Here is a 12,455-nt window from a genome sequence, read left to right as displayed (position 1 = left end):
TTTACTACCAGTTCTTTGGATGTGGCTTGATGGGTGTGATGTGGCTTAGTGGGCATGGCAGGAAAAGGTTACTACAAAATCCCCATTCCCACTCCACTCCAGGGGAAAGATACTGCAAAATCTCCATTTAATTGTTTGTTTGTTTGTTTATTAAGTTTGTATGCTGCTCAGCTCCCAAAGGACTCTGGGTGGCTTACAACAGTTAAACAATATAAAATAATTTAAAACTCCAATTAATGCAGTCTTTTTCAGGCCGGATCTAGAGATGTGTCGATCGATCACGGCCTCAGGCTTGCCAGCAAAGCCAGGTCTTTAAGGGTGGCCAGGGTGGGGGCAATGCAGATCTCTGGAGGTAGTTGGTTCCAAAGATCCAGTGCCACCACAGAGAAGGCCCTCCCCCACGGCCCCGCCGACCGACACTGTTTAGCCAATAGGACCTGGAGAAAGCCAACCCTGTGGGCTATAATCTGTTGCTGGGAGCTATGCAGCAGAAGACGGATAGCTCCCATTCCTTCCCCACTCCAGGGGAAGGATACTGCAAAATCCCCATTCCCTCCCCACTCCAGGGAAGGATACTGCAAAATCCCCATTCCCTCCCCACTCCAGGGGAAGGATACTACAAAATCCCCATTCCCTCCCCACTCCAGGGGAAGGATACTGCAAAATCCCAATTCCCTCCCCATTCCTGGGGGAAGGATATTGCAAAATCCCCATTCCTGGGGAAGGATATTGCAAAATCTCCATTCGCACCCCACCCCTGGGGCAAAGCTAAGCTGATATTTGCTGGTCATCCAAACTACTACAAATTTCTGCTACCAGTTTTCCAGAACCTGCTGGATTTCACCCCTGGTTCTAGCCTTAGATTACCAAACCCAGACCTAGAAAAAGACTGTGTATCCTGAGACTCCCTGGTTTGTGAGAGTTGCAAGGAGTGTCTCTATTTTGCAGTGCAATGGTGAAATTGTTTGTTTCTTGAGTTGACATGATGGGAATTTTACCCCCCAAAAGGCACAAAGACACATATTTCTGCCAGTAAAGCAGAGTTTGGTGACAGGATGATTTATTTACTGGCTTGTTTTAACTATGGTTTTGTATCTGAATTCTGGCTTCTTAGATCAGCTGTTTTCCAGCAGCCATAAATAGGTTGGTGTGAGTGGAAAATAAAGTCTTATTCTTTTTATTCTAAATCAGCTCCGATATCCATAAATGCTTAGACATGCACATCGCATGTTATGAAGATTTTAATAATAATACAATTCTAGTTAAATCTGTAGTTGATATGCTTCTGGTTTAAGCTAAAGGTACTGGAGTTCAGTCTATGCATTAATTTCATTCTTAATAATTGTTTTCACCAATGCTTCTGATTTTTGCTTTCTGGGGTGATATTTTTCCATTCAGAAAAAAAGAGGCTGTTTTCTTAATATGTTACAGACTAATAACAAAATGACCATAAATTTTTTGGAAAATAATTTACAGCAAAATCATTACTTGGACAACTATAGTAAAAATACATGTTTGGGAGTATCTTTTAGCCACCATAGCATTTCTTTGCTTTTATGTAGACTATAGCTATAGGTTCAGTTAATTCTGCCAAAATTCAGGGCAAGAGATTTTGATTAATTTTCAAAAACATTGTGTGCGTCCAGGATAGTAAGAAATATGAATTAAAATGCTGCTTTGTAATAAATCTATGGTATGAAAATTCTTTGCAAGGATAGTTTCGTTGGACAGTTTGTAAGATGTAGTGTTTGGCAACAATTTCTGCAAAACTACATTTCACTGTACAATGGTTAACAGATGATAAAATTACTAGGATGTTTGTATAGAATTTTTTTCTCCAAGTGCTCTACATTGGCCACCTCAAGATTAACTTATTTTTTTTTATATCTTTGCGTTTAATTATTAACCAATAAATTTCTAAGGCTATAATTATAACCTCTCCTACTCTTATAATTTATTGGAACTGCAGCTATTCAAGTCATTGGCAAAATTGCAAGCAAACACTACTAGCTTATGTAAATCAACGCGTGGGTCTCCATTCAGTTGGTTCTCTCTCCTTCTCAAAATTGTTTCTCTATTAACACGAATCATTCTTCTTCATCAATAAATGATGTTTGTATTTTCTACTGCATGTGTTCTGAAAATGCTTAATTCTTATGACTTGCTTTTTCTTCTTCTCAAAGAACTGATGAAGAACAATGATGAATGGTATATTTAACACCTTAAATGTTTTGTTGTAAAAATTATTTTAATATTTATTCATACTTTTTAAACAAAATATTAAATTTAAATAGATTACAGTTTTCCTTTGGTACAGTTTCTTTTGGGACTAAATAGTAATGTTAATAGAGTCTCACTCCGATATCTTATGAGTACAGTATTTGATTAATGACTGCAAAGCTTCTTCCCAGCTGCATCTTATATCTGCAGAGGTTTTATATGAATGTCCTATTTTAGCAGCTGATTCATCTCTGTATTTATTGACCTTAATGAGAGAGTTGGGTTAGGAAATACTTGGAAAAGTTGGCACATTTATATTTTCATGGCCTTTTATAGGCAATTCTGAGATATCTTTTTTCCTGCTGCATGACAATTACATCAAAATGTAATGTTCGCCATAGGCTACTGATTTAAAACAGTTAAAATACAGTAACTCATCTAAAATAATATTTAAATGTTCAATTAGATTTAATATTTCAAAGTAGCATTTTTTATTTAAAATTTTTATTTAAAAAAAACATTTTTGGTTTAAAACTTGATTTATAATTGTGTGGCTTCCACTTTGCAAAATAGCTATTGTTGAACTGAGTTGAATCATTTCTGACAACTACTGCGAGCCCTTCTACGTTACTGCAATTTATTTCTGCACAGTTGTTTTCTAAATCTGAAGTACATTAGATTAGATTAGATTTATTAGATTTATATGCCGCCCCTCTCCGGAGACTCAGTATTTTTCAGCTTTACTGAAAAGAAACTTGTATAAAAGTGAAATCGAAATCTGTGACTTGATTTAAAAAGGGCAATATAATCAAACTCCTATTATGAATTCTATAGCTCAGTGATGGCGAACCTATGGCACAGGTGGCAAGCTGAGCCATATCTGCTGGCACATGAGCTGTTGCCCTAGCTCAGCTCCAACGTGCAAGTGTGTGCTGACCAGCTGATTTTTGGTTTGCACAGAAGTTCTGGGAGGGCGTTTTTGGCTTCCAGAGAGCCTCGGGGGAGATGGGGAGGGCGTTTTTACCCTCCAGGGAAGCCTTTGGAGCCTAGGGAGAGTGAAACACGAGCCTATTGGGTCCACCAGAAGTTGGGAAACAAGCCGTTTCCAGCCTCCAGAGGCCACCGAGGGAGTGGGGGAAGCTGTTTTCACCCTCCCCAGGCATTGAATTATAGGTATGGGGCACTTGCGTATGTGTGATAGTATGCACACACACTTTTTTGGCACCCGAGGAAAAATTGGTTTACTATCATTGGTATAGCCTGTTCTGTCGAGCTCTCTGATAGAATCCTCCCGAAAATGCACAGATACAATTTCAGACACACACATGTTTGAAAATTCAAAACAATGTTCTTTATACCGAAAATGCAAATAAACAAAGCCCTTTTTTTGTATAGGAAAGAGCACTTGTCTCCAAACAAACTGGTAATTTGTACAAGTCCCTTATCAGTTCTGTGATATTTAGATTGCATCTGTGAGGCAATTCACCGTCCTTCTTCTTCTTTCACAAAGTGAAAAACACTTTGCTCTGGTTTAGTTTCAAAGCGGGAAAAATCAGCACACAAAGGTGAAAGTCAGCAAAGCAGGCACGAAACGCAACAATCGGATAATCCTCCACAATGGCCAAACCCACAGGCTGCTCTTTATAGCAGCCTCACTAATTACCACAGCCCCACCCAACCACAGGTGGCCTCATTTTCTTTGATAATAATCTCTCAGTTGTTGCTGCCTATGCATTGCTCTCCCCATGCGTGGCTGTATCATTAACTCTGGTTCTGAATCCAAGGAGGAGCTAGATAATTGATCTCCTTCTGAGCTGTCTGCCACACTCTCCTCCTCCCTGTCACTCATGTCTTCTTGGTCAGAGGAGCCTTCATCATCAGATTCCACCAGTAGCAAAACAGGCCTGCGGCATGTGGATGTCTCCCCCACATCCACAGTCCTTGGGGCAGGAGCTGGGCCAGAACTAACCACAACATAGCCCAACCTGTGGTACACCTTTGTTGTGAATCTCTCAAAACTGGTTTCATAATTATTTCTGAAACAAAGTCATAGTGATTATCTCCTTCTCCCATGATCCAAAAGTAGGGCTAGAAGTTTGTAAATTTGTGAAAATAACACTTCTTTTTGGAGGTGTCATCTACCTCCCTTTTTGGCCCTATCCTTCCTGTGTTCCTACAATTGATATTTGTTTGAGTCCTCGTTCTTGTTTGTCATTGCAAAACAGTTTCCTTGAATATAAAATGAAAACCTAGTTAAAATCAGATAAATCCTCACGGCCGAGAACCATGAACCAAGTGAGGATGGAAAGTGAAAGTGCAATAATGATATCAACCCTTTCTATCTAAAATTGTACAGGAAGAGAGGAGCTGTGTTAGTCTGCAGGTAGGCAAACATCAGGGGGAGTTGCGTGGCATTTTTCAGACTAACAAATTTTATTGAAAGGTGTTTGAGCATCTGATGAAGTGAGCTACAGTTCACAAAGTCTTACACATTTTAGTAAAATGTGTTAGTACGGAAGGGTGCAGATTCCTGGTTGTTATTTTTTAATTATTATATCAGATTAACTGGGTTAATTAGTGTTCTTATATCTAATACTTATCCTAGTCCAACCTGAATTACAAATTGAAGCAAAAATAGAACGTTAATAATATTTGTCAGAGTTATTTTGAATTTGCGTTGGAAATGTGGCGGATACCAGAAACAAGGTAGTTTTCTCAATAAAGACACGACAGCAGGAGTTCTTTCTTCAGAAGGCTCTTCTACGTCTTCAGTAGTATCAAAAAGTAACAATTTACTCTATACTGTTTTAGAATAGAATAGAATAGAATTTTATTGGCCAAGTGTGATTGGACACACAAGGAATTTGTCTTGGTGCATATGCTCTCAGCGTACATAAAATAAAATATACATTTGTCAAGAATCATGTGGTACGACACTTAATGATTGTCATAGGGGTCAAATAAGCAATGAAGAAGCAATATTAATAAAAAATCTTAGGATATAAGCAACAAGTTACAGTCATACAGTCAACATGGGAGGAAATGGGTGATAGGAATGATGAGAAAAACTAGTAAAATAGAAGTGCAGATTTAGTAGAAAGTCTGATAGTGTTGAGGGAATTATTTGTTTAGTAGAGTGACGGCATTCGGGAAAAAACTGTTCTTGTGTCTAGTTGTCTTGGTGTGCAGTGCTCTGTAGCGACGTTTTGAGGGTAGGAGTTGAAACAGTTTGTGTCCAGGATGTGAGGGGTCAGTAAATACTTTCCCCGCCCTCTTTTTGACAGATCATCAACCAACCACACCATATTAAACCACTAAACCAAACCATCGATCCAGACCACACCCCCACAAAATGTGTATTACATTATATACATGTACTGACCAATCAGATCATAGAACAGATTGCATCATTCTGCTGAAGTACCATGACTCAGCATTCATTTTACTTCTACTGTACTTGTAATGTTACTACAGATTTATACCCTGATAATATTTGGACCAGGAGTCACTGCTCACAGTCACTCATGCCCTCATCACCTCGAGGTTCGACTACTGCAATGCTCTCTACATGGGGCTACCTTTGAAAAGTGTTCGGAAACTTCAGATCGTGCAGAATGCAGCTGCGAGAGCAATCATGGGCTTTCCCAAATATGTCCATGTTACACCAACACTCCGCAGTCTGCATTGGTTGCTGATCAGTTTCCGGTCACAATTCAAAGTTATGACCTATAAAGCCCTTCATGGCACCGGACCAGATTATCTCAGGGATCGCCTTCTGCTGCACGAATCCCAGCGACTGGTTAGGTCCCACAGAGTGGGTCTTCTCCGGGTCCCGTCAACTAAACAATGCCGCTTGGCGGGACCCAGGGGAAGAGCCTTCTCTGTGGTGGCCCCAGCCCTCTGGAACCAACTCCCCCCAGAGATTAGAATTGCCCCCACCCTCCTTGCCTTTCGTAAGCTCCTTAAAACCCACCTCTGCCGCCAGGCATGGGGGAATTGAGATGCTCTTTCCCCCTGGGCCTTTACAATTTCATGTGTGGTATGTCTGTATGTATGTTTGGTTTTTTATATTAATGGGTTTTTTAATCAGTTTTAGTATTTATTGGATTATTATTGTACATTGTTTTATTACTGTTGTTAGCCGCCCCGAGTCTTCGGAGAGGGGCGGCATACAAATCCAATAAATAAATAAATAAACAAACACACACACACACACACACACATAAATATTGTCCGATCACTTTTGTCTCTGGCATTTGCCAATCAGTTTGATCTCTAAACAATCTTGTTTGTTGTCATAGTTATATGAGTGCGAGTTAATTCTTCAGTTCTCCTTTTCCTGTCATAACCTCACCTATCAGATAAGGGTGTTGTCATGGCTTCTTCCATAAATAATAACTTCCACTGAAAATACTGCAACCAAGTTCACACTAGACATATTTTGCGTATGGTAACATCGAACAGCATCTGCTCACTTATGGCCTGGGTTTTTTTTGGAAAAAACAGACTCCACTAAACCTTTATTAAGGAAGAAATTTGTGAATATGGAAAATACAGATATGATCTACTTGTTTAGCTCTGAAATTTTATTGTGTGGGAAGTGTTTCAGTGGTGACTCTTCTGTTGTAATCATAGGTTTTTAAATTTGTCTGAAACAAAACATCTCTCTTTTTTTTTGCTTTTCTATGGAGAGATATTAATTAAAATCAAGACTAGCTAACGATTATATTAGTATGAGCCAAAGAGACTTTTGTTTGCATAAAGCATTAAACCTTATTGTATTACTTTCTGTTTTGGAACAGAACAAAAATGTTAAAAAGGGATAATTTTTTTGACTACAAATCCAAGGGGCTAAAAGATAAGTACAGCTTTCTGGTTCTCTGTTGATTCTAGTAGATAATTGGCTATGATGGTGTAGATCTGGCTGACCAACTGCAAATTATGTCCCTTCCCTCAATAGTTATTTGGGAAAAGTTTGAACATATGAACATTATTAATTAATTTGGACAGGATACTTGGAACTGTGAGATTGGCCACTTGATTTTAGATCCATGTCTGCTTCTATCTATCATCTACATAAAGTTAATGTTCTTTGAATTATAACCTTTCTTTCTTTCTTTCTTTCTTTTTCTTCCTCCCTCCCTCCCTCCCTCCATTCATTCATTCATTCTATTTCTAGGCCACCCAATCACGTAGGACTCAGGACGGCTTACAATAATACAAATATAATATAATAATAAAAAGAAATCAAATAATCAAATATAAACTATAAAAAAAACCATTATAAAACCCATATACTAAAACTATAGCAACCCCAACCCCTTGTAAAAACCATAAATCCAATCTATCAAACAACATATACAGTGGTCCCTTGATTTTCGCGGGTTCAAACTTCACGAAACGGCTATACCACGGTTTTTCAAAAATATTAATTAAAAAATACTGTTTTTCCCCCTATACCACGTTTTTTCCCTGCCCAATGACGTAATACGTCATCGCCAAACTTTCATCCACCTTTAATAAATATTTTTTTTAATAAACTTTAATAAATAAACATGGTGAGTAATAATCTAAATGGTTGCTAAGGGAATGAGAAATTGCAGTTTAGGGGTTTAAAGTGTTAAGGGAAGGCTTGTGATACTGTTCATAGCCAAAAATAGTGTATTTACTTCCGCATCTCTACTTCGCGGAAATTCGACTTTCGCAGGCGGTCTCGGAATGCATCCCCCATGAAAATCGAGGGAACACTGTAGTTGTTTGGCTGTGCTAGATGTTAAGATTCATGGCCGCCAGGCTTGTCAGCAAAGCCAGGTCTTGATGGCCTTTCGGAAGGCCAGTAGTATGGACATGGGGGGGGGGAGTTGGTTCCATAGAGCCGGGGCAGCTATAGAGAAGGCCCTCCCCATGGTCCCGCCAACCTATATTGCTTAGTTGACAGGACCTGGAGAAGGCCAATTCTGTGCGATCTTATTGGTCTCTGGTAGGTATGTGGCAGGAGACAGTCCCTTTTTTTTTAAAAAAAAAGTTTTTTAAATTTTATTTTTTGTTTTAAAAAAATAAAAGTTGAACTTTTATATAATTTGCAGGTTTTATATACTTTTTAAAATGGAGATAAAACTGATAGGTAACACATAGCAACAGAGATTTTGTGTTTATTAGGGAAAGTATGGGAGAACCTATTGGTAGAGTTTAAAGAAGGATCAGCCTAGGATCTCTACGTAGCTACAAGCGGACTAAGCCCAACCCTCCCCCCTTGAATTCCATTGACCCTTTGTAACAAATAGCAGTGCTAAACCTTAATTGAGAATATTCCTGTGCACAGTCATAAGTATCCATAAATCAATTTTATTGGAATTTCACATGTGGACCTGATCTTTTATGCCCAACAATTCGTTTTGCTTTAAAATCTATTAGAATCCTATTCATAATTCTAATTTTAGATTTGCAGGCACATAGGAAAAGATGTGGTTTTTAAGGAATTTCTTCCATCCATGATGAACAATACCAAAGCTCCATGCTTCATGGAAATTCTTCTCTTGTCTAAATCACAGTAAACGATCTTGACATTTTATTTTCCAGCTCTGCGCCAAGTGCTAAATATTCCTAGATAACAGCGATCACATATGTTATCTGGTAATGCAATCAGTTGAGCTCCAATATGGAAATACAGTGTGTACCTTAAAGAATTGTACTCTGTGTCCTCAAGGGTTTAATTTGGATGGTCTGAGTTATGTGGCTGAGAGATAGTAGAAGATTTAGTAAATATAAATTATCAAAAGAACTTAACTGTCCAATTCCGGTAGACAGTGTTCCGTAAAAATATGCCCCATGGGCTGTTTTCTAAAGCAGGAAGAGCGTTGGCTAATCCTCTACATTCATTTTTTATTTTTAACACGCATAGGTTTTTATCTCCACATGGGAGAAACATGACCACACTTCCATTGTCACCTTTAGGTTTCTAAAGATGTTGCCCATACATTTAGCTGCTGCTAATCTTACCAGAAGACTTGGAGGTGTTTCAACCTTAAAAAAAAACCCTTTTCTAGTCAAATGCTAACAGATTTGCTGTTTTTTTAAAACTAATTTATTTATTTATTTTTTATTTTATTTATTTTATTTATTTTGTTTATTTTGTTTATTTTTGTTTATTTTTGTTTATTTTTGTTTATTTTATTTATTTATTTATTTATTAAATTTGTATGCCGCCTTTCGTCCCCTGTCCAATTGTCTTTCCTTTCTCTCACTTATCATATATATATTCTCTTTCTTTCATATATCCTCTCCTCTAAGTTCACTTTTACCCTTATATATATTACTACATGTCTATTTTTCTTCCTATGTATTTGTGTATTGGACTAATGAATAAAATAAATAAATAAATAAATAAATAAATAAATAAATAAATATAATCATGAAATTCATTCCCTTGGCTATTTTTTAAAAAAAATGTTATCCCTAATTGCATGCTTGTTCCAACAGCTCATATTTTAACTTACTCTACCCTTCTTAAATAAAACTCTGAAAACGTAGGATGTGGGGAAGTTGATAACAACTGTATCCAGAGAGATGGGATTGAGAACTTCATTTCTAAGAATCTGCAAGACCAGCATGGCTATATTGCTGTTCAGAATTTAAAGCCGTACAATTGTTTTGCAAGCAGTTGAATGTGTAACATTATCATACTGAGTAATTGTTCTATTGTATCTTCAGCTGCAAGTCATAGATAGATCCTGCAGAGCATTCTATTGAGGGAGAATTAAAAACCATCTAACCTCATAGTTATGAGGGCAAACGCTGTTGCTATTATGGAGCAGTCCCAGAATAAACATGGATATGACCTGCACACCTGAGAAAACACCTTATTTCAGCTCTGTATATGGAACACTCAATAATGGAAAGTCCTTTTGTCATTTACTGATTTGGCAGTACAGTGATACCTTGTCTTACGAACTTAATTGGTTCCGGGAGGAGGTTCGTACGGTGAAAGGTTCGTAAGACGAAATAATGTTTCCTATAGGAATCAATGGAAAACCGATTAATGTGTGCAAGCCCAAAATTTACCCCTTTTTCAAGCCAAAGCGCCCATTTATGCACTGGTGGGATTCCCCTGAAGCTCTCCTCCATGGGAAACCCCACCTCCGACTTCCGCATTTTTACGATGATGTAGGGAAATCCCAGGATCACAAAAACGGGCGCTCCGCTGGCAACGGAAATCCGGAGGTGGGGTTTCCCAGCGAGGGAAGCTTCAGCGAAATCGCAGAAACACGGAAGTCCGGAGGTGGGGTTTCCCATGGAGGGGAGCCTCAGGGGAATCCCAGGATCACAAAAACGGGCGCTTCGCTTGCAACGGAAGTCCGGAGACGGGGCATCCCAGCGGCAGTGGCGGGTTCATAAGGCGAAAAAAGTTCGTAAGAAGAGGCAAAAAAATTCCGAACCCCGGGTTCATATCTCAAAAAGTTCATATGACGGGTTCATATGACGAGGTACCACTGTATTGGGTTACTACCTGGTGCACAAAAATGGAGCTGTGCGCGCAGCTCCGGGTGACCGGCAGGCGGGCGCATGCATCTGAGCAAGATTTTGCTTCTGCGCATGCGCTCAAGCAAAATCTTGCGAGAGGGCGCATGTGTGTGTTAAATTTCAGCAATTTTTCAAAAAACATTGCTGAAATCTTGCATGCAGGCGCGTCCTCTCATGAGACTTTGCTTCCTGCGCATGCGCAGAAGCAAATCTCACTCAGATGTGCACGCTCATCTGCCGGTCACCCAGAGCTGTGCACGCAGCGCGCCAGTAGTGGCGGCAAATAGGAACTCCCGCCTGGTGATTGGGCAAGAGAGCTACCCTTCCCTGTTAGACCCTTGTGATCCAGCTCAAAGTGGAGAGAGATATTTTTATTTTTCAGCGATGGGGAAGTGAAAAAACTTTGGAAAAAAAAGTGCATTCCTTTGTCATTCATATGACAAATAAGCAGTGTTTCCTTGTTTTAAGGTAGTGAACTGTGAGATAGAGGTAGCCTTTGCTTTCCATTTTTCCTTCTGTGTGTTTATCCATTCCTAGCCTCTCTCGCTCCATTTTTCTTCTATTGATGTCATTTGGCACAAATGCAGTACTTAAAATTTCCTTTTTGGCTCTCTCAGCCAAAGCTTGGAATGTGTCACTGATCTAGGAACTCAGCTATGTGCAATACACATATCCATGTTGGTTTTGATCTCAGTTGGTATAAGGCAGTGGTTCCTAAACTTTTTTAGCCCACTGCCCTCTTGGTGCTACAAACTCATCCTCACTGCCCCCATCCCCACCCACCCTAGGTGGGCGTGGCCTGGTGGTCAGATGACCGGATGGGTATCTACCCATGTGTTGAGACTCACTTAACAACATTCTTGCTTAACAACCAAAAGTTTAGGGTCAGTTGTGGCCATAAGTCTTTTCTTTCTTTCTTTCTTTCTTTCTTTCTTTCTTTCTTTCTTTCTTTCTTTCTTTCTTTCTTTCTTTCTTTCTTTCTTTCTTTCTTTCTTTCTTCCTTCCTTCCTTCCTTCCTTCCTTCCTTCCTTCTTCTCTCCCTCCTTTCCTTTTCTGTCTGTCTTCCTACCTACCTACCTACCATCTTCTTTCTTTCTGTCTTCCTTCCTTCCTACCATCTTTCTTTATGTCTGTCTGTCTTCCTTCCTAAGAGCCCTCGCTCCACCCCACCTGTCCTCTCATCTCCAAACTGTGTCTGTCGGCTGATCTCTTTAGGGGGGAAAAAATACAGAAACTCTTTTTGCTGCACAAAGTTGTTAATTGCTTGCCCTTGCGAGAAGAATTTCTGTATTTTGCAATGTGGTGGGAAAAGCATGGTGAACCACCTGCTGCCCCCCTGGCTCCTCTTAGCGCCCCCCCTACCACCACCCTTGCCTCTTACCGCCTCCCCCTAAGTGTTTGCATCGCCCTCCCAGAGTGAGGGCATGCAAGAGTTATTTGGTGCTGTCATCCTGTGATTTTTTTTCCTGTAACATTGCTTATGGATTGAAATTGGCTTCAAAACTGGCGAAACTGAAGTGGCTATACCTTCAGAAGTCAGAATCAAAATAGAGATTTTATTTATTTATTTATTGGATTTGTATGCCGCCCCTCTCCGGAGACTCGGAGCGGCTAACAGCAATAAAAAAACAGCATATAATAATAATCCAATACTAAAAACAGTTAAAAAACCATTATTATAAAAACCAAACATACATACATACAGACATACCATG

The 12,455-nt window shown here is 39.3% G+C and overlaps 1 protein-coding gene across 4 annotated transcripts in view; it reads left to right on the top strand.

Annotated features, from left to right (window-relative positions):
- The window catches only part of ARHGAP20 (Rho GTPase activating protein 20), a 146,873-nt gene that overhangs the window by 27,028 nt on the left and 107,390 nt on the right, over positions 1-12,455 (top strand). The window lies entirely within an intron of this gene.

This window comes from Erythrolamprus reginae, chromosome 4 (assembly GCF_031021105.1).
Source record: "Erythrolamprus reginae isolate rEryReg1 chromosome 4, rEryReg1.hap1, whole genome shotgun sequence".
NCBI classification, from domain to species: Eukaryota; Metazoa; Chordata; class Lepidosauria; order Squamata; family Dipsadidae; genus Erythrolamprus; species Erythrolamprus reginae.
This window is presented reverse-complemented; position numbering and strand designations above follow the sequence as displayed.